Genomic DNA, 22234 nt, shown 5'->3' with positions numbered 1-22234 from the left:
CTTGGCATATCAGCAAACAAATCACAAGAACTCATGAATTCCCTCCCAGGCTTTCTTTCTTGCATGGTTTGGAAAGCAAGGGTGTGAGTGACAGCTAAAATGACAGTGCCGTTTGGGAGACACAGTTCTGCAGGTGATGTTGTGCAGGGGAATAAAGCAAGCAAAAGATAAATTGTTGTTGAATTGGTTTTCACACCACTGAAGGTATATTTTAGTTTAACAGGAGTGACAGTCCAGCTCCAACCTGCTGGCAAGAAGATATACTTGAGACTTCCAAATACAAGCTTTCATGTTAACCGAAGAATGATTTTTTAAAAGAGTATTTCAAAGGATAATGAAAATAAAGATAAATGATACTTAATAAATACATATTAAAGAGAGTATCTGAGAACCTAAAGGATGGATTTAGTTGGCAAAGGGGCTATAACTAAATTTTCTAGGGGTGAACGCCTCCAAGAAGAAATAAATCCTTAGAAAGAAGGGTTGATGTTGGATGGCAAAGATTACCAAATAAGCACAACTGAGACAGATAGTCACTGCTGACTCTTTTACCAGAAAATTAGAAAGGGAAAGAATGAGGATAATTTTAATACACTATGACCATAATATGCATTTAACATACTATCGATCTCTCCACTGGAAGCTTCAATTATCATCAATGAGATTAAAGACCATTATTAATTGATATGCGTGCCTGGTGCTCCTCTAAAGTTTTAACATGCATTGTCTTCATCTGTAGTTTTATCTCAGCACTTTGAGGTACCTGATATTTTTAGCCTCATTTTACAGACAAGGAGATGAAAACACAGGGAGTTTACATAATTTCTCAAGATCACACAGTTTTACACATCCTAGTAGAAACATGTATCAAACAGAGGCCATCTGAACACATAGCTGTTGCTCTTAAACTGTTAGTGCAACTTCTGGTCTAATATGTGAAACCATTCTAAATACTAAGATATCTGTCTTTATCAGGGCACACAGCTTTGGGAAGGAGGAGTGAAGATGAAAAGAGATATATTACTATCAGGAATAAGAACAACAACCCAGAATATCGAAGAGGCAGATATGTGTGTGGAAGGGTGGTGTGGGAAGCTACATCGGAGTGTCTCTGTATTCAGTTAAAAATGTTTTAGTCTTCTGGATACAGAAGGTAAATGAGAAGAATAGGCCATGGAAGGCTCAAAGATACAGGTTTTGTTTGTATTTGCTTTGTGTTTTTTGTTTGTTTGTTTGTTTTTATTAGGACTTAGATTTACTGAAATCCTCTTCTTAAATTTTAGCCTTACATACATTATACAGAATTTTCAGTGTGTTTGTAAAGTAAAATACATTCATTTTAGGACCTTTAAACAATATGCAAAAAACTCAAAATAATTTTGCTTCTTACTGATAGATCCCTTTCTGTTTGTCGAACATATTTATTATGTTTAGGCCCTAAATAGTGTTACTAGTTTCCTCTGAGCCACACAGCTAAAAATTATTGTCTGTAGTGGGATGATTCCTTACTGTCCTTACAAAAGTAATGACTCTTCATGTTTCATCATTTATTTTATCTACTCCATCTACCAGTTTCTAACAATGACAAGCACTTGTGCCGAAGGGACATATAAACTACCCCTTTTAATGTGTGTAATTGTAAAATACTAGACTATAAGGAGATTTTTCTCTCTGTGTGGGATGGTTATAAAATTTATGTCTTATACGAAAAGAATTGCTAGCTCATGAAATTTTATCATCACGTTTGAAAGTGGAGAAGATACACAAAATGTCAGAGATGCTAATGCATTTGTAGAGATATCTAAACCATATGTCTCAAGAATGTCTTATAGGAATATACAAATAAAAATAAAAATAATTATGACATACCTATATAAAATTGTCATTCTAAGGAATAACCTGTTTTATAAACATCTACATGTTATCACATTGCCTTTAAATTGATATTACCTACTTCGAAGAAGATAATCATTAGGGAAAAGAGAATATTTACTTTCAGAGATGATCTGTGAAATAGGTCATCTCTGGTGATGCAGTACTGTTGATTGTCTCTCAGTAGCTTCTGTCAGTCCACTCCTTTCAACAAGAGTTGAAATCTATTTCTCCTCCTTGCATCTGGCTAGTCTGTATGACTTGCTTTTTGCAATAGAATGCAGCAGAAGCCACGCTGTGGCAGTTCTGGTTCTGGATCTAGCTCTTGAGAAACCTGGCAGTTTCCAGTTTCAGTCTTGGTGACCAGGGCCATCACCTCAGAAACCTAACTACTTGCTGAAAAAAGGCACAGCCAACCACAACCATTCCAGCTATGCTAGAAGAGGGCCAGGATCTTTGAGTAAAGCCATCTTGGATGGTGCAGTTCCAGCCAAGGCCCCAGTAAAGTCATGCATGACTTCAGACAACATCGTATAGAGGAGAAGATTCACCCAGCTGAGGCCAGACAGCCCAGAAAATGGTGAAAGAGAATACATTATTGTCTTAAGACACTAAGTTTTGGGAATAATTTCCTACTTGGCATTAGATATCTAAAACATCTAAGGAACTAACAGAAAATAATTGAATCTAAAGAGTTAACTTCAAACTCTCTTCAAGGATTCCAGGTTCTAGAATAAAAAATATTTCTCCAAAGACAACATGGTAAGAACTGTTACTGTAAATTAGAAAGAGCTCTAATCAGAGGGCTAACATTATATTCAAATGACTTGTTAAATTCATTGAGAAGTGAAATCCAATTGGATGCCAACTATGAATTGGTCACTTTCTTAACTGTCACTTAAAGCTATTCGTTTCTTTTCAACCTTACTGACAAGGTAAAGATCAAACCCTTCCACCTTCTCCCAGGGATTATCAAAGAGCCCCTGCTCATACTGCCTCCTGGGTAACTACTCCAGTTTATTTCTGGTTTCTAATTTGCTGCTTTCTACAATGTAATGGAATCACATTGTTAGGTAGATAGGATCTCTGGCTCTTGGGACAAGAGTTCCCTGCTTTGGTGCTATCTCAAGCAATTGTTCCACCTGGGAAGAAAGATAAGGGCAGGCTTCCATTTTTGGTGCTGCTGCACCCTTAATCCAATCCCAAACAACTGCTATACTTGGGGAAGGAGAGAATGCTTTATCAGTCTGGGAATTTCCCAGCCCAGGCATAATAGGATTTAGAAATTGACCTAGAGTAATTTAAGGGTAATTATTATGCCATTAGCTTGAATCTGCATTGTGGTTCACCTCCGCCCCAGGTGGGCTTTCTTTAGAGGGTGTTCATATATACACAGATAAAATTTTGAGGACACTTGTTGATCATTTGATAACATCCCACACCTCCCAAGAGCTCTCCCCCGGATTGGGGTAATATAAGGAAACAATCTGAGAAGTCATAGGGAGTGTGGGAGAGTGGGTCATTGAGTCATTGGGTCAGTGAGTCAGTGGGTCAGTGGGTCAGTGAGTGAGTGAGTCAGTTGGTCTCTCTCCACTCTTGAAGACAGACCCCTTTCATTCTATTAATACAATAAAGAACTGTTCCTGTGAAACTGCTCCCTGCCTGAGATATTCCATCACATTGGTGCTGCTGGTGACTTTTCCAAGCAAGGAGTCAAAGCACCAGGATAATAGTCTAGACTTGACACTTTGGTGTGTCTGGTCATTCTTTGGCCAAGAACAAACCAAGAACTGAGAGCAGACTGCCACCCTGACATTTTTGGTGCTGTGACTCGGATTTCCCTGACACATCACAGCCTACATAATATTTATTCTTCGTGGGCTTATTAGCTCAAGAATTAAGTCATGTCCCACAGCATGTCATTCTGGGCCTGTAGGATTTGACTCTTGATTTACCCCTACATCAATTCATGTTGCCACTCTCCCTCAAAGACTCCAGTTATTAAGCCTCCATGCCTATACATCTGCTGGTACTTCTCCTTAGATTTTCCTTCACTCTTTTAGACCTAATTTCTATGAACTTTAAGAAAGAAAAAAAAAAGGCCAGGTGTAGTAGCTCATGCCTGTAATCCCAGTACTCTGGGAGGCTGAGGAAGGAGGCTCCCTTGAGACCAGTAGTTCAAGACCAACTGGTCACAGAGCAAGACCTCATCTGTACAAACACACACACACATGAACTAGCTGGGCATCGTGGTGCACACCTGCAGTCCCAGATACTCAGGAGGCTGAGGAGAGAGGATCACTGAGCCCAGAAATCCGAGGTTATAGTGAGCTACAATTACGCCATTGCACTCCAGCCTGTGTGACAAAGCAAAACCTTGTCTCTAAAAAATAAAACTAAACAAAACAAAATAATTGTAGTGTCCTTTTGGCTCAAAATGCCCTGCATTCAAGTCTGAACCATTTACCCTATCTTTAAGTTACCATAGCACTGGGAATATACACCCACAGTAGCACTTACTACACTCCATTAGTATGCTTCCTAAGTACTAGATAGCTTTCAGCTTTTTATCTCAGCACCTAGCTTAGTGTTATCTACACTAGCAAATGTAATGCTTGTTGAATGAGTGGGTAAATAATAAACAAAATGGGAAATACGTATGAAAGTACTTCATTAAGTTAGAAATGCTTTACAAATATTATTTTGATGATTTCTCCATAACAGGTTGCAAAAATAGTTCCTATTAAAATAGACTGCAACTCAAAACAGTTAAATGAATGTATCTAGGGGAAAAGGGGAAGTGATTACAAATATGTACAACAGAAGTAGACCTAAGAGTTGTCCTTGCCTATAAAATAAATATAAAATAATTTTATACTGTTATTTAAAGACATTAAAAATAATGAATTAGATTATTTACAACTTGATCATGATAGTTTTATAATGATTTGGGAACAAATAGAGATAGAGTGAAAATAAATTAAATATATTGAATAAAATGACATGAAAGTATTTAAATTACATTTATAGTAAGTGATATTTCCTTTAGTCCTAGAATTGAATTTATTCACTGACAAAATGAGAAAATATTGAGATGTAGTTGTTGAGTGTTTCTCAAATGCCAAGCATTTTATTCAGTTCTTTGAAGACATTTCTATTTTAATTCTTAGAAAAACCTATGTGATAGGGATTAGCATCTTCTTTTTAATAGTGGAAATTAAAGTTTTTCCATGTAAATACAGTTAATAACTGGCAGAGGCATTGCCAGATTTCTGGTTTAAAGCTCTGCTTCCTTATCATTAATGAGTATGGAAGACACTGAACCTATGGAATTTTGCATATAAGAATATTTTAGAAAATAAAGTTACCATTTCTCTTCAATTGCTTTATTGTTTTTATTATTAAAGCAACACCAAACCTCTTAGTAGCATGGTGTTACTTTAGCTCTAGTTTTCATGAACATCTGTCACATTTAGTGGCTCATTACCAGGAAATAGCAGATGTTTGTATCATATTTCAAGGTTATTACTTGCCATTTAATTGCCCACAATAGCACCTGTAGTGGGTTAAGTAGTGGCCCTTCTGAGATCTACTTGGAAGCTCAGAATGTGAACTTATTTGGAATTATTTTATTTGCAGATATAAGTAAAGCAAGAATTTTGAGACTAGATCATCCTGCATTCAGGTGAGCCCTAAATCCAATGATGGGTATTCTTTTAAGACACAGAAAAGGAGTGGACACACAGACACAGGGCAGAAGGCCATGTGAAGATGGAGGCAGAGATTGGAAATAATCTGTCGCAAACCAAGCATCACGTGGCACTACCAGGACCTTGGAAGGGGCAAGGCAGTATTCTCGCCTAGAGCCTTTCGAGGCAGCACTGGGCTCCAGAAGTGTGAGAGAATAAATTTCTATAATATTAAATCACTAAATCCTTGGTAATTTGTTGCCCTAGGAAATAACCTAGTTCCCATTTCTGCACACCTGCCAAGGAAGGTTCTATGCCTTGGGCAAAGAAGCAGGTGATTTCCTTAGCTGTTTAGAGTAGTTAGAAAAGGCTCTCTTGAGGACATGACATTTAAGGTTATATCAGGATTGTGCTAAGCAGGAGAGAACAGACAATAAAAGGGCTACAAGGAAGAGACAATACAAAGACCAAAAAGAGTTTAGGAGTGTTTGCAGGACAGAAAGAAAACCAATATGGTTAAAATGCAGCAGGTGGTTGAGCACAGGAATCAGGAGGTTCATGGGGAAGAAAAGAACAGCCACATCATGTAGTGGAAGTGATTACAAACATGTACAATAGAAGTAGGGCCAAGGATTGTCCTTGCCTATAAAATAAACATAAAATAATTTTATACTGTTATTTAAAGACACTGAAAAGAATTAGATTATTTACAACTTCATCATGATAGTTGTAAATTGATTTGGGAAAAATCATTTTAAATTCAAACAGCTTGTCAAGGTGTTTGGATTGCACTTTCAGTTTAAAGAAAAGCCATTAAATGGTTAAATATTTGAGGTGAAAGATTAGGGGAGACAAAGGCAGAGGAATACACTGATCTCAATTTGTTCTTTAAAGAGGTGGTATTAATTACTGCCACATGGAAAACAAACTGGACGCTAAAATGATGGAAGGAGGGAGACTAGGCTTTTGGAATTGTTGAGGAGAGGTTAACAGTGGGTTTTCGAGTAGTGTTGGTGATAATGCAGAAATGCCTTCTTATGAGGAATATTATGGAGGTATTTACTTGACCTGCTGACGGATTGGATATGAAGAGGGAAAGAAAGTGAGACATCAAATCTCCGAAATAAGATACTAAGGGGCATAGGAGGAGTAGAAAAAGTAAGTAACTTGGAGTGGGAGAATTAAGAAATGTTCCTCAGAGGAAGAGATTTTTGCATGTATGAATAATAGTGGCCTACTCATAATTTTTTTAAAAATTTGCATATGAATGTTGGGAACAAGAGACTGTAGGGAGAATGGTAGACAAAGGATTTTTATACTAAATATTCTTCTAACAAGACCAATTTGCAGTTGAGCTGTTTATGTCCCTTTGACTGTAAAGAGCAGTAATTATACACAACACTGAAACACTAAATTATTCAATTTTCTCAAATTTGTTAACCTCACATTCTCTTACTGTGTGCTTGTTTTAGGTCCATTTTCTGCATTAAGACATTTTTAGATTTGTTTTAAATCTGGTGTTATTTTATTCAAAGTACGTTTATTCAAAATTACTTCACTTGATTCTGGGAAACATTTTGCCTTTCTCACCAGTTCTGTACAATGTCCTTTTCTGGGTCCTGTTAAAGTGGATTCACTTTTTAGACACGGTTTCTTATCAGTTTTTTACACTTACTAGAGAGGACATTTTTTCCCCCAAAATCATGTAATGGTTCACTCTATAAATAGTATTCTGTGATTTTTGAGCCTTATGCTATTCTATTTTTAAAAATATCACTAGCTGAAGTACATCTTTTAAGAATTACTTCATTTTTAAAAAAGATATTGCATATTTTCTGCTTGTCTCAGTGACCTACTTTGCTTTTTAAAGCTCTTCCTAGCATTCTTTTTATCTCCAAGCTTTTTCATATTATCTGTTTTCTTTTTTGGCAAAAACCTATTTTGTTGTTATATTTAATAAAGGAATACAAAGTTATAAATATCCAGAGGTTTTTCTTTGCAAACATATGAATCACCTATTTAAATTAATAGAAGGCCACTGCATGTATATGAAAGGAAAGGACAGGTAAAATCAGAACTCACTGTGTCAAAGAAAGATAAAATGTCCCATTGATTTCTGCTTTTTATGTAATATTCTTATTCCCAGAGCATTAAATGATTACAATAGTGCATTTTTCAAAATTGATCAGCTTAGTATTGTACTCTTGAATTTGAATGTCTGAATGAAAAGTGCTTAAAAAAATTAAAGTTAGAGGAAAGACAGAGTTTCAGCTGAAATATATATTTACTCTAGGGGAACCTCCTTGAAATTTAAAGAAAGAATGTCTAAGGCATAAAAAAGAAAGTACAAATCATAACATTATTTTCCTGAAAAAGAAGTACAGACTAAAAATGGAACTAAATTCTGAAGGGCTTACATAAATTAATGAGTGATACAGGATGATCCGGTTAAATATGGATGTTGTAAGAAACATACCAATTTTGAGGAGGGGGCAAGGCTATTTAATAATGTCATATGGGGATCCCCAATGTAACATATCTCAGGAAAATTTTGATATCTCCCATGTCACTTCCCAAACCACAGCGTCTTGTCAAGTCTTCTCCATCTCAATAAATGGCAATACTATTTTCAGAGTTGCATATGCCAAAGCTTTACAAATTTTACGAAATATAAAATTGGAATAAAAAACAATGGTTCAAAAGAATACAAAATCAAATTTATATATTTTTATATTTTTATTTTTTTGAGACAGTATCACTCTGTAGCCCAAGCTAGAGTGCCATGGCATCAGCCTAGCTCAAAGCACCTCAAAATCCTAGGCTCAAGCAATCCTCCTACCTCCACCTCCCAAGCAGCAGAGACTACAGGCATATGCTACCACATCTGGCTAAGTTTTTCTATTTTTAGTAGAAATAGGGTCTCCCTCTTGCTCAGGCTGATCTTGAAGTCCTGTCCTCAAGCAACCCTCCTGCCTTGGCCTCCCAGAGTGAGAAGATTACAGGCGTGAGCCACTGTGCCTGGTCCCAAATCAAATGTATATGTCAAGTTATTTATTATACAGTTTTAAATATATGTGTAACATAAACAAACATTATATTTGATAACTTGACAAGTCTATCTATCTTCCTAATAATGTGTGCATATATATGTGTATGTGTATACATAAACACTTATATATACACTTTGGTTAACAGATTTTCTTAATTCTATACTATAGAACTAAGCTATAGCTACTGTAACAAAATACCATGAAAAGTGTATTTAATAAATGTGAAACATTTATTTTTTACAGTTCTAGAGGTTAGGAAGTCCAAGGTCAAGGTATCAAGATGCCATCAGTTTCAGTGTCTGGTGTGAGCCTTCTTCCTGGTTTGCAAAGTGCCACTTTCTTGCTGTATCCTTACATTGTAGAAAGAGAGATCTCTTTCTCTTTTGTTAAGGGTATTAATTTCACCACATGGTCCCCATCTTTCTGACATAGTCTGACACTAATTTTCTCCCAAATGTCCCATCTCCTAATACCATTAGATTGGGGAATAAGTCTTCAGCATATGAATTTTATGCAGATAAAAACATTCTGTCCATAGCCATATATATGTGTCAACCAAAAAAATTTCAGAGCAGTTCTTTACTTTTGATGCAAGATCATCTTATAGTTGGTCATATATAGCTGTAGCTGTCCATACTATTAGTTCAATATGAGTTGAAATAGAATTATACTTAAAAATATATAATATGGGGAAAGCTTAAAATCACGTTAGAATTATAAGTCTAAACATAAGTATCTTTACAATTTAAATAATGGTATCTAGTAAAGTTTACACTATTTTTTCATGTTTAAATAATATTTTCTGCAATACCGATAGTATCTTTTGATATGTTAAAAGTATTTGGCAAAAAATAAAAAATAAATTACCGTAAGATGTCTTTGGAAAATTTCATGTTAAAAACTTATGTGGACTTTAACAATAGGATTTCTTATAGTATAGGTGCTAATATGCTTAATGAATAGCCAAGAAAGATATATAAATAGAATGGTTCCCTATCAAACTCAACCATAGAATTCCTTTGTGTATGTTTGATTCCTACAAAATCACAAATAAAGATGACCATCAGCAATTTATGACATTTAACTATTCCCTTTTGCCTGTTTTGTATTCTCTGGAGCTTGAGCATACATTATTTTTTTAAAAAAAAACTAACAAATTAATATATTTTGTTTATAATCTATGTTTCTCCAACAAAATGTAGGCATCATGAGACTTGTATGTTCTGCCTAGTGTTGTATTTCCAATTCTATAAAAAGTGCCTTATATACAGAATACATTCAGCAATTTGTCAAATTAATGCATAAAATGACCAAAAAGGAGGGTAAAACAGACTGCCCACACATAGAAACTAATAGTTCTATAATCACAAAAAAGCTATGTTCACAAAATCTCAGAAGTCTGGATATTTACTTCCAAAAAAAAAATTGTTTAGGCTTCTTATAATTGACATATAAAGCTAAAAAAAAAAAAAAGAAAAAAACAAGATAGATTTCCAACTTTACAGGAAAGGCCAGAAAGGTAATAATATTTCTCATTTGCACACTCCTCTTCCAAGATTTCATGAGAGAAAGTAAGCATTTAACAAAAATCTATTGAATGAATAAAATAAATCAATACTTGAGCCAATGAACAAATTACATATGACAATTATTCTCAGTAAGAACATAACAAATGTCAAAAAATGGAAATAAAAATCAATGTAAATCTTTTATGTAAGGAGTACTAAATTTAACTCTATCAAACATGTTGAATAGAACCACTGTGGGATATTATCATTCAGGATTCTATTAAATCACATCTTTTAAGAGGAAATTAATGACATCTACAATGAGTTACCTAAATGATACAGTTATTTCTGTGAACATTCTAAAAACTCAAACAAAAGAAATTACTCCTTTACTTTATGTTCCTTAAATTACTTTATGTTCCTTAAAGTAATATATAAGATTTATAATAAAAAATAATTTTTTCAGAAAAATATATATTATAATGTTAACTCCACAGCTCATTTTTTAAAGTCCTAGATATTATTGTGTTCATTTCAGAAGCACATATACTAAAGTCCCAGATATTATTAATCAACATGGGCAAACATGAATCTAAAACAGATATTAAAAAACTCCTTAAGACTGAAAAATGAAAAAAATTATGTATATATATATATATGGTGCTTGAGCATACATTATTTAAGAAAATACATATATATATATACCATATATATATGTATTTTCTTAAATGTATAAATGCATAAGAAAATGTTTTAATGGATGCAGACTAAAAACAAAGCCAAAATGCTTTGTTGTATTTACATCAATTCCAAGAACAAATTATTAAAGCATCTAATGTGATATCTTTAATATAGTGTTTATTAAATAAATAATGTCTAATGCAAATCATGTTTCAAAACCTGTAAAAGCCACTTACTTTGAATTATGTTGCTTAACCCTTTCAAAAATTCTGTGAGCTGACTATGTTTTTTCACCCATATTTCCAGATTCAGAAACTAAAGTTTGGAAAATTAAGTAATTTTCCCCTGATAACATCGAGTAAGTGATAGAACTGGACATTGAATCCAGATATGCTTTAAACCAGTTGCTGTTCGGTATTCAGGTAGTCACTAGCTACAAGTCATTTAGCACTTCAAATGTGGCTAATGTGACAGAGAAAATTAAATTTTTAATTTTTTTCACTTAGATAAATTTAAATTTAAAAATCATAGACATGTAAAATAATTTAATCTAATAAACATAACTGTTGTATTTTGGTAGGACTATATTTAAACAAACACTGATTGCTTATATATTATTGTCTTAATGGAGTATGCCTATTAAGTACCTAAACTATTTCTAGTATTTCACATAAACATATCATGAATCTAGAGAATATCAATGCATGGACAGTTTACATATTTTTAAGCACCAATATAATATCATAATGTGTTTATGTGAATATTTTATGCAGACAGCGCAATACCTATGTAAATTGTAACTGGAAATTAAGTCAAAATACTTATTAAATTGTAGTATATCTAAATTACTCTTCTAGTTTAAAAATAAGTGTGGAGGAATTTTTTAATTTAAAACAATAAAAATATTACTAATGGAGAATCAAGTAAAAAGCTAGTACTGCAAACAGAATAGTTAAAGAAAAGGTACAAAGAGAGAAAGAAAGAGAAAGGCTGTTAGAAGACTGTGACAAATTCTCAGTGATCAGTGATGGCAATTTACTGCCACACACCAAAATGAAAGAACAACGGTGTTAAAAATATATGATATAATGAGTGAGATGTGCACCATCTGGGGGATGGTCATGATGGAGACTCAGACTTTTGTGGGGAGGGGGGGAAATGGGCATTTATTGAAACCTTAAAATCTGTACCCCCATAATATGCCAAAATAAAAAAAAATAAAAAAAAAATATATGATAAAGTGGAGTATATAAGAGACACATTTCAGAAAATACATAGTGTATTTGATAAGCAGTTTCCTCTCAAGAGTCAAAAAAGAATCTGGGAATGTAGTCCCCCAAAATTAGATATCAAAAAATATCAAATATAAAAAAAAAAAACACTTTTTCAATAATTCTGTATAGTCTCTGAGCTTGTAACTTTGGCCAGCTATGATTTTTGTACTATATATTGGCCAAGTAAACCAAATGTTACATTGAGCTTTTAGTTCTCACCTCAAAAGTAAGAGCTCCTTTTCTTAGAAAAACACAAGTCATGGATTTGTGCCTTCTCTCTCAGAGGAAGTCATTAGATCCCAAGTGGGCTTCAAGTTCTTCATCTGTAAAATACTCAAGAGTCTCTGGAGATATTTCCCAAATCCCATGCAAGGTAGTGGGTGGTTTAATTGTCTAGTAAAAGAAGAATTAAGTAAAACTTTTCTCTGGAGTACCTGAAAACCTACCAGACCTCTGATGAGGGGACAGAGCAGGGTCAGATGGTGGGCATGGCTCCGACAGAATGGAAAATAGAAGTGTCCTCTAGGAGTGGGAGGCAGCTAAAACCTTAGCTGGTAGAGGATTGGCAATCCAGACGTGGGGAGTAGGAAAAAGATAACATCAAGCATTTATCTAGCCATTGGAAGTATTCAAATGAGAGAAAACAGTTTATCTTTCTAGTGTCTACTTCTGAGACAGCCATTTCTCATAATGCATAGTGATTGTTCCAGGTAATGATTTACTCTAAATTTTAAAGTTTATATACATGGAAAGAACTATAAGTCTTTAGTCCCATATTTTCTATTCTATAATGGACTGAGGCCTACCAGATGTAATCTGAATTGGGAAAAAAACTGAAGGAGATAGGAAAAAAACCTGTTTATATATGTGAAGAGTCTCCAGACTTAAGATTCTGAAATAAAACACGTGTGGCTTTAAAATGGAACAGGCTGCTGTGGGCTAGCTCTGATATACCCAACACTCTAGTCAAATGAAGTTCCAAAGCCCGGGCAAAAAGTACAAGGGTTACATTTACATACAGGGTGAGTAGAGGGTTTTATGAAAAGGTTTATAGATTTGCCTAAAATTTCCCTTTCTAGATTAATTTTCTATTGGCCTTGTTTTAACATCTTTGTTATACATATTGGGTGTTTTATTTTTACAGTATGTATAATACTTCTTAGGAAACATCTTTGGAGACTCCAAAACAGTAGAAATGGTGGGGTGATGGGGCAGAAATAGCCAAAAACTTATAAAGACAGTCAAGTATCAATGATAAGAGTAGTAACTCTGGGTTCAGACAACAAAGGTTTATATCCCACTTCAGCCCCTTATAGCTATACTACCTTGAACTTGTTCATTAACCTTTATAATTCTGTATTGTCTCAAATGAAAGAAAGGAGCTATAATAATATTATTTATAATAATAATTATTATTTATAATTATAATTATTAATTATAAAGTAGGACATATAAAAAATTTTACAGTGCTTACATACATTGATTCATTTTTAATTACGATCATATGGTCAAATACTATACGTGTTTTCTGCTTGAAGTGACCTATCAATAAACAATGTGGCACATGTAAAATTAAACATCTCATAAAAATTATTACCTAAATATCAAAGTACTGATAAGTGACTTCAGTTTTAATGAGATTTTCTTGCCTAACCAGAAATGTGATGCTTGATGGATTCACAAAAACTAAAACGCAAATAATAAAATGGTAAGAGTATTTAAATAATATTTCATTGAAAGTATTAATAATTTACTTTTTACAACTAATAACTGAATACTTTTAATCAGAAAACTATGAGTATTATGGAATTTTCTAAATTTCCTATATTTTATTTTATTTTATTTTGGAGACAGAGTCGTGCTTTGTTGCCCAGGCTAGAGTGAGTACGGTGGTGTCAGCCTAGGTCACAGCAACCTCAAACTCCTGGGCTCAAGCAATCCTGCTGCCTCAGCCTCCCGAGTAGCTGGGGCTACAGGCATGTGCCACCACACCCAGCTAATTTTTTCTATATATATTAGTTGGCCAATTAATTTCTTTCTATTTATAGTAGAGACAGGGTCTCACTCTTGCTCAGGCTGGTTTTGAACTCCTGACCTCGAGCAATCCGCCCACTTTGGCCTCCCAGAGTGCTAGGATTACAGGTGTGAGCTACCATGCCCAGCTTAAATTTCCTATATTTTATTTTAGATGGCAGCCTTAACTAATGATTATGTAATAGTAACTAAAAAGCTCTATCTGCCGGCTTTTGATTTTTCTGCAAATTGATTATGATCATGTTATTTTCTGATTCAATTGCCCTCCCCCAACATTTAATGTACATAGAATTGCTTCTTTATTCACTAAAAACTTTACATTTATGTTATACTTTTATATTTTAAATTTAGTGCTCATATATTAATAAGCAAAATGACTAATAGAAAAAGGCTTGTACCATAATATAAACACATATTTTCACTGGAATGTTTATTGCAGCACAATTCACAATTGCAAAGATGTGGAATCAACCCAAGTGCCCATCAACACATGAGTGGATTAATAAAATGTGACATACACACACACACACACACACACACACACACACACCATGGAATACTACTCAGCCACAAAAAATGGGGAACTAATACCTTTTTAACAACCTGGATGGAACTGGAGACCATTCTTCTAAGTGAAGTATAGCACAAATGGAAAGAGACAAACCACCACATATACTCACTATTAAACTGGAACTAACCAATTAGCACTCATGTACACATATAAAAGTAAAACTCAATGGAAATCAAGCAGGTGGGGAGGGAGTGGAGGGGTAGGGTAAATTCACACCTAATAAGTACATCTGGGTGATGGGCACACTTATAACATTGACTCAAACTGTACAGAAACAATACATGTAACCAAATTGTTTGTACCCCTGTAATATTCTGAAATAACAATAATAAAATTAAACCCATATTTTAAACCCATAGCACTTTTGTAACTAGGCATTTAAGCAGTAAAATTAATTATGTCAATAGAAGAAGATATTACAATGCATAAATATCCAAAATATTTCACAAAAAGTATTTTCTTGTAATGTTTACTGAATACCTTTAATATGTCTGAATATTTCAGCTTTTCCTATGGCAGAAATAATAATAATTTTCTACATAAAATTCACTTCATTGAATCCTATGTTTTCAATAAATTATCATAAAAGGTTAGGTAAGATAATACATTTTTCTTCTATTGTATGGTTTTAAAAATAATTCAAAACTAATATAGTCTTAACGTCATAGGTCATTTAGCATTTATAAATGTGAAAATGTAATTTTAGGCACCTGAACATTTCTGACATTTATAGGAACCATATCAATTAAAAGCTATTAAGTACAATTTACAATATAAATCATCTGGGCAGAAAACAATGTCTCTAGTTCATTAGCAGTGGAAAATATAGTTTTATATAAGCAAATATCAATGTTTCATTGATCGAATTAAGCTATACTCAATACTATTTCCAATGTAAAATATATATGTATACCAAAGATTAGACTGATTTCAAAGAAAAATTGAAATAAATATATCTGCAAGTTCTGGTTGTCAACAATCTATAGAAATAACCTATCCAGAAGAATGTGTATTTCTCAAAAGCATCCAGGAAAATAGCATTTGTGCTAAAAACTGAAAAATGATTCATTTGAAGTAAAACTAGATATAAACATAGAACTTCAGCTAATCAAATATCTTGATTCAAGAACAATTATTGAACACAAACTATATGCTAGGAACTCTGTCATGTTTGAAACGTACAAAGATAAATAAAATATAACCCACAAATTTGACATCCTTAAGCTTTTTGGTTTCTTTTGACCAAGGAGAAAAAAGAGAAAATATGATTTAATAATTATAGCAATAGAAGTAGACATTGAGTTATACAGGGACACAGAAAAGAGACTGAGAGGAAAATTGAAAATATTTCCCATTAGATAACCTCTATGATCAAAAATAACTATATTATGTTTGATCTTCAAATGACAATTTCTGGTATACTTCTTAGTAATAAAAAGTATTTGCATAAAAGGTGAGATCATTTGCCCTGTAGCTGGAAAGTCACCATCCTGGATCCCTGTGGGTAACAAGATTATCACACTGTGAAATTGTATCTATCCTTTAATATTTTAATGAGAACTTTTAAGCTCAAGGAAAATTATATAGGTAGGCAAAACAGCTCTCAACCCACTCAGTATTTTTACTCTGTTTCCTTTTCTAAATGTTATGGGAGTCACCTTTTCTCTACTCTTGAGATTTTGTTTCACGTGACATCTGCTGTTTCATTAGTGAAACACACCTCAGTGCCCCAACTCTATAGTTGTAAAGAGAGAGCAAGTGACTTAATCTGAACTGTTTAGAAAGAGCAACTGGATACCCATAAGAGGCTTCTTTCTCCCCATCTTCCTCTTGGAAGTTAGTTACTCTGTTTATGTCTTACACAAATTTTAAAGGCAGCATTTAACTCTGCAACCTAGGAATCCTGAAGTTTGGTGATATTAACATTCAAAACCAGCGCTAAGGAGATGGAAATGGTAAAACCTCTCTTCCTTAAAAATACCCCTCAACTCAGCCAGATGGTGGCCTATTGCCACCATCTTCCTCCCAGGTAATTTCCATCTAGCGTTCAGTTTTTTTAAAGTTGGTTATGATTTCTATTAATTTATAAAATATTACTTCTAAGGTGTTAGTCATCTTACAACACAATGGTTTGTTGTGCATATTTGAACCATACAGTTAAAGAAATAAATAATTTGTATTAAGTAACTGAATGTACATTTAAATTCATAATTGAATTGTATATGTAAAAGTAAAAATAAGTTAAAAGTATCAGAAAACACATTGAGGTTTTTCTTCATTTTCATATTGGTGTGGGAGGACCATCCTCTGTCAGGAGGATCAAAACACAAGCTGCCTCAGAATGCCTGCATCTGACACTCATCACACCTCTCACCACCTGTGTGACCATGCAAAAGTTCTTTAATTATGATTTCCCAGCTGGAAAATGTAACTACTAACATAACTAGCTCATATGATTACTATGAGAATTAAATGATGATTTAGGAAGGACCAAGTGATATCATATAGGCAAAGGTTTTAGTCTTGGCACATTAATATTGTAGTGTTAAATATCACAATATATTGTGAATATTAATCAAAGGAAATAGATAATCCAATTAATATTGGATATTTTTAGGTTGTTTTGCCTTGTTTTCTTTTATTACCTGGCAAAAACTTTGTAGAGGTTTTTTCCCCTAATTATTAAGTTTTGTTTTTCTCCTGATATTACAAATATCATTTGGTAAAATATAGAGTAGTTTTAAAAATCTACCTGATTTTCTGTTATCTATTCTAAGCTCCTAATTTTTTCTTAAATCACGGACTTTGCTTTTACTTAAAAGTTGGAGTTCTTATTAAAAGGGAAAATAGTTTTTAATAGAAAATTTCTTTTCTCTTTTTTTATGCAATAACTATGCAGAGTTATCTATATTATTTTTCAGAAACTGTGGACATAATAAAAATTTTACTATGTAAAATTTAAACTTCTGCATATAATATATAACACAAATAAAAGAAAATGATTTCAAACAAAGGAATCCCTGATTCAAATTGAAACCTTATAAACCAAAGAGAAATAAAAACAGCACATATATAAGAATATATAGTCAAAACATATAGTTCCATTGAAGCCATGACAATATATACTATCTTATAATGTGTTGAGAATGTAACCAATCAGATATTTGAGGCAGTAATTAAACATATCAGAAATTCATATCTTCTGACTGCAATTCCACATCTAGGAAACTGAGAAAAACTGTCATGATTACAGCTCATAATTGTGTACAAATATGTTTTGCAATATTATTTATAATAGCAATAACAACTTCAATACAACTTATATGACTATAAAAAGAAAGATAATTAAACCAAATATAATGCAGCCCTGTGGTGAAAATATAAATCATTAAATACTCTTACATGTTCTGACCTGGAAATTGTTAAGAGGGAAAAAGTCAATTTATAGGAAACTTTTCAAAGCATAATCTCATATCTATAGAAAAAATAATACTATTTGTAGCAATAATAGTGATAAAAGGGAAAGATTCTATCATAAATATGTAGTTATCCATATGCAATAGAAAATGTGAAATGAGAAAACACTGGTGGTGATTGTCCCTAGGAAGTGAGAAAGAGAATATAGAGACCATCATTTCCGAGTTTAAAGCTTCCTAAACTCAAAAGAAATAGTGAATAGCATTTACTCTATGTGATGGATATGTGTTTAAAATTTAAAAAGGTGAAAGGACTTGTTAAATGGATGAATGTAAAAATAAGCAATACAAAAGAAATAATAGTTAAATGCAAAGGAACTTTGTGAAACTGATAGCCAAAGTTCTCCATTTTGGTAATGGGGAGAAATAAAATCCACTACAGGTACTAATCATTATATTTTAGTCAACCTTCCACCTTGTCATATTAACACTAAAGTGCATTAATGGGAAATATAAACAAGTTACTTTAGAAAATTGTTTCTAAAGCAACAGGTATTTGCTAGTGTGTTACAGCCTTACAAAGTGAAGCCAGGGAGAATTTCTCCACATTTCAAGGAACCCATTGCAATAATTTCCAATGTGCCTTGCCAGAAAAGAGATTTCTTAATTAAGATGATGTGGTGCTGATGTCTTTAGTATCCTAACTCACATTCATTCCTCTCCCTACTTAATTATGTCAGCATAAAAGGACTTCATTTTAGGCGGATCATACTTTATTACAATGTATGTATGGCTTTAAGAAGGGATTCATTTGCCAGGATTTTATAGGAACCAGATACTGGATTGCCTTGAAGACATCCCATTATTTGAGGAGTGCCAGCTTCCAGAGGCTCCACTGGCCAAGACACCTGCAGCTCCTCAGGGCAGGCATACTTCAATTACACCTGCAGAATGGATTCTATGTGATTATGCCTGCCAAAAACAGGTATACAAAATGTGCAGGTGCAGAGAAGAAGATCCATCCCATTATGCTCTCTGATTCTAACTTCCCATCAGAAGGAGCCCATGTTAATAGACTACGAACTGTTTTGCAGCTCTAATGCACTACCCATCCACACAGAAGCAACATTTTTGATTCACGAGACACTAATTCTGTTCCATTGACCTTCATGGGGGGAACTAATTAACTTTATATCTTACATCTAGCAGCACAATATAAGAATAAATGTAATTGAAATATTCGCGCATAAAATACTCTCATCTCTTAAGTCCTCTTCAGTGAAAACCTTTAAGAGTATAACAGAAAGTTTTAAAATTATTTTTTCCTTAGCAACTTGTGCTGCTACAAAATGGAATCAACAAAATAGGCAGAGCTTCTTTTCCAATCACAATAGACTATTTTTCCAAAGTTATCCAATTAAAGATGGGATTTAACATGTGAAAATGTTTTCTGAATTCAAACTGATTTTTTAAAATATAAATATATATGAAAATTGTAGCATATGATTGAATATTACAAACTAATATTCATCATTTTCAAGTAAAATAATAATGATGATAATTTACTATGCACCAGCACTGTATTGAAATTCTTATATTCTTGAACTTATTTATTAATTATAACAATTTCCTGCTCTAGATACCATTATATTCCCCTCTTACCAATTGGGAAATTTTAGTAATAGGAAAATTTAGTAATTTGTAAAATAATTCATAGCTAGTGAGTAGTAGATCAAGAATTTGAACCCAGATATGTCTAAATTCTGAGTCTGATCACTTTACTATTAAGTAACATTGACTCTTACAAGGTTAATTGATAAATGTGACCCAGTATAGTATGGGTCACAATTTTTAATTTTGAAGTTCACAAGAAAATACACAAAACAGTTTCATAGATGTGATAACACATCAAAAACGTCTCTCGTTTTTTGCTAATTAATTATTTACATATATCTTTATATATTTCGAATACAAAGTGTTGGAATTCAGAAAACAACACCCTAAAATGAAGTCCTCAGATGCAGCTTCAGAAACAAAAAGTTTTTCTCTTGTCTTATCCTGCCCTCCTGTCTCTCAGTCTCATTGTCCCCTGAGACTACCCATAGAAACTAGAAAGCCTCCTTCCTATGGCAAGTCATAGAAACCAGAAAGCCAGCCATAAATCCTAAAATTATTACTCTAAATTTCCCTCTGCCTTTTTGTGTAAAAGCTGGCCATAAAGAAATGGTCTGACTTACTTTGTTTGACTGTAGATAGGTAGGTCACAAGACTCCCATTTCAGAGACAGTCCTGCCTCATACTCAGAAGGAAGCAATGCAGGCTGAGAATGCCAAAGAAGAATCAGACAAGCCTTGCAGAGTTTCTTCACTCAGACTATTAGCATCAGATCATACCACTTTTTTCCCCATATTTGTTGAACATAAGCATAAAAATGGACAATTTTTGCTGTACCTTTGGGTCTCCATTCTGAAGACTTCTGCATGTACATGTTAAATAAATCTCATATGTGTTTTCTCCAATTAAACTGCTTTTTGTGAGTTGATTTTTCAGAAAATCTTCCAAGGGAGAGGGGAAGCTATCTCCACACCCCAGCAAAATCCTTTATCAGATACATGTTTTGCAAATACTTTCATCCATTCCATGCCTTATTTTTTTTAATTATTAGTCTCTTCATGGTGTCTTTCACAGAGCATATTGGTTTCTAATTGATGCTGTAACAAATTTTGTACCACAAATGTGATGTCTTGAAGAAACAAAAATTTGTTCTCACCCAGTTTTGGAGGCCCGAAGTTCAACATCAATTTCACTGGGATACAATCTTTCAGGAGGGCCCTATTAACTTCTGGAGGCTCTAGCGGTGAATTATTACCTTTCCTCTTCTAGCTTCCAGCTTCTGGTGGCTTTTGGCTTTCCTTTGTTTGTGGCTGCATCACTCCAATGCCTGCCTCCATTTTTACATCACCTTCTCCTCTTGTGTGTCTTTAATCCTCCTCTGCCTCTCACTTAAAAAGGATTGGATTTAGATAACACTCAAGGAACAAAGGATAATCTCTTGTCAAAAGCCTTAAATTAATCATATCTGCAAAGACTTTTTTTTTCCCTTTTAAGGTAACATTTCCAAGTTCCAAGAATTAGGATCTGATATCTTTGGTTAGACATTATTCAGTCTACTACACAGAGCAGAAATTTTTAATTTTAATAATGTCCAATCTATCAATTATTTTCTTTCCTAGTTTTTTGGGATTATATCTAAAAAGTCATCATCAAACCCAAAGTTGCATCGATTTTTCTCCTATGTGTTCTTCTAAAAGTTTTATAGATTTGCATTTTACATTTGGACCTATGATGAATTTTCAGTCCATTTTTATGAAAAGTATATGATCTGTGTCTAGGTTCATTTTTTTTAATAGAAGTTCAATTTTTCTGGTAGCAGTTTAAAAAAATTGATATGTATCGTTAGTAGTATAAATGGTCTGGAACTATTGGCTTACATATTCTTAGAAGAGTTGGTCTTTATAAAGAGCTGTTACAATGTGATCTTAGACAATCTCCCAAAACCTTTTGCCCAAGTATCCTCAAATGATTTTTTTTTAAAGGAGCTGTTACAGGTAATAGATAAGGGAAGGGATGGGAAAACAAAAAACAATAAAACAATATCAATCTATATATAATTGGGGAGAGTGTCTAACTACTTTACCTTTACATTTAATACATTATCATAACTACTTTACCTTTACATTTAAATTCTTGAATTTATTGCCTTCACAGGGAACACTTGAGAAGAAACAAATATTTTGAATATGTAAATGAAATTCTGGATTGATAAAAACATTTTATCAGAACATGAACTTCAAATTCAACAAGTTCTAGATTTCTGAAGTGAAATATACAGATTAAATTATGACAATGGACACATGAAGAAAAAAATAGAATATTTGAACCTAAATGAATCTTTGAACAATATCAAGTTATACTTGAAGATTTCTTGCTGAAATCATTTAAAAGATTGATTTTTTTTATATAGTTGAAGTTCTCCAAAATATATATGAGCTCTTCTAAAATTTGCTGTGTCATGGAAATTTGGAAAAGGATATAATTCAATGAGAGTCTTTGTTTGTGGCTGTGGTATCCATTCTGTG

At 33.3% G+C, this 22234-nt stretch overlaps 1 protein-coding gene across 5 annotated transcripts in view; it reads right to left on the bottom strand.

Moving 5' to 3' along the window:
- Positions 1 to 22234, bottom strand: part of CSMD3 (CUB and Sushi multiple domains 3) — a 1101621-nt gene that overhangs the window by 1005628 nt on the left and 73759 nt on the right. The window lies entirely within an intron of this gene.

The sequence above is a fragment of the Microcebus murinus genome, chromosome 7 (genome assembly GCF_040939455.1).
Source record: "Microcebus murinus isolate Inina chromosome 7, M.murinus_Inina_mat1.0, whole genome shotgun sequence".
NCBI classification, from domain to species: domain Eukaryota; kingdom Metazoa; phylum Chordata; class Mammalia; order Primates; family Cheirogaleidae; genus Microcebus; species Microcebus murinus.
This window is presented reverse-complemented; position numbering and strand designations above follow the sequence as displayed.